The sequence below is a fragment of the Octopus bimaculoides genome, chromosome 7 (genome assembly GCF_001194135.2).
Source record: "Octopus bimaculoides isolate UCB-OBI-ISO-001 chromosome 7, ASM119413v2, whole genome shotgun sequence".
Taxonomy (NCBI): Eukaryota; Metazoa; Mollusca; class Cephalopoda; order Octopoda; family Octopodidae; genus Octopus; species Octopus bimaculoides.
This window is the reverse complement of record NC_068987.1, coordinates 86446856-86448713: the sequence shown is the minus strand read 5'-3', so window position 1 is coordinate 86448713 and position 1858 is coordinate 86446856.

The window sequence follows — 1858 nt, the reverse complement described above, 5'->3', positions numbered from 1 at the left end:
GCGACAGATTCTAAAGAAATGGCCGCGAATAAAATTATGTATTATTGTTTTATGTACGAAATGACAAGGAGTAAAATATCGTGTAAAATGAAGTGGCAGAATGAAGAAGAGTGAAATCTATCTATCTATCTATCTATCTATCTATCTATCTATCTATCTGTCCGTCTAATTTAAGTGTCTACCTTTTTCTCTGTCTATCTATCTGTCTCTGTATATATCAAAGTCTCTCTCGCGCTGTATCCCTCTCTGTTTCACTCTATCTCTCTGTTTCCTCTCTGTCTCTGTCTCTCTCTGCCTCTCTCTCTTGTGTGTCCACGTTTGTCCCCTTACATCGCTGGACAAACGATGCTGGTGTGTTTACGTCCTGCAACTTAGGGGTTCGACAAAAAAGCCGATATAATAAGTATTAGGCTTACAAAGAATAAATCCTGGGATCAATTTGCTCGACCAAACGCGGTGCTCCAGCATGTCCGCAGTCAAATGACTGAAACAAGTAAAAGAATAAAAGAAAAATAGAAGAATATAATTGGTGTGAAGTGCACAGTGAACGTCTAGAGGTTTTCCTGGGAACATCTCGACCTTTAATTTCAGAGGGGTTTGGAACGCTACTTTGGACACGCATTTAGACTATGTGGGTAGAGGCAGGAAGAGAAGGGGATGCAAAACCTCATAGACCTGTTCAGACGTTTCCAACTGTTTGACTGGTACAGACTGGACTACTCGAATGTGCCAATGTGGACATCACCTGGAGAAGCAAGCCCATGCTGTCCAACAGCGTCTCCATCGTGGGACACTGGTCCGATTGACCTGTTAAATTGTTCGGTGTTTGGTTCGGTACGGACCTACAAATGGAGAACTCGGGCGATATAAAGAGTAGGGTGGCCACTCACACTCAGCAATGGGTCGAGAGGAAGCTATTACTAAAACGTTGGGCTGAGGTGGGCTTATTTCAAATGGCTGCTATCACGTGTGGGATGAATTCGGTTGGCGGCCGAGTCTATCGTGAATATTGCCCCCACCTTCCTTTAACAGGGAAGGCAAGGCAGTTTTCATTGCACTGTTGACTACAGGGAGAGAAGAATGAGTGTGGTGGACTCGTGTAAAAGTTTTAGAGACAAACACTTTCCTCTCTAGCCGACCTCTCATCAAATTTTCAAGTAACACTTGAAAAGGAATTTGAGAATAGAGAGATAAGTTTTGTCTAAAGAAAGCATCAACAAACGGTGAGTGAAATCGGCAAGGAAGGTACGAATAAATGACGGAACCATCTTGAGCATGATCCTATAAAACAAAGAGAGAAAGAGCGCTCTCATGTAAATGTTTTTCTTCTTCGTTTCCAAGGTTGCCGTGGTTCTTTTTCGTAGGGATAAACCTTTTGGGAACTCTTATCGTTAACCACGGCTTTTGAGTTATTTCCCTATTTACATGTCCTCCCCAACGTGGTTTTCCTCTTCCTTTTGATCGATCTCGAAAATATATATAAAAATTCTACATTGCATCGTCCCCTGTGTTTGGCAAGGTGTAGCTAATAAATCTATCTATCTATCTATCTATCTATCAATCTATCATTTTCATAGTCCTTTTACAATCGATACATCAATAAACAATATAATCAATCTTGCGACAACTATTGATTAATTTTAATATGCTACGAATGATCTTTTTAATACCATATGATGAATGCGGTACCCGACTCCGAAAGGATGAAAGGCAAAGTCGACCATGGGGGAATTTGAACTCAAAACGTAAAGACAGATGAAATACCGCGTTTCGCCCGGCGTGCTAACGTTTCTGCCAACTCGCCGCCTTATTATATTTCTCTGACAGTTGTGTCAATGAAGAAAATCAAATAATTTAG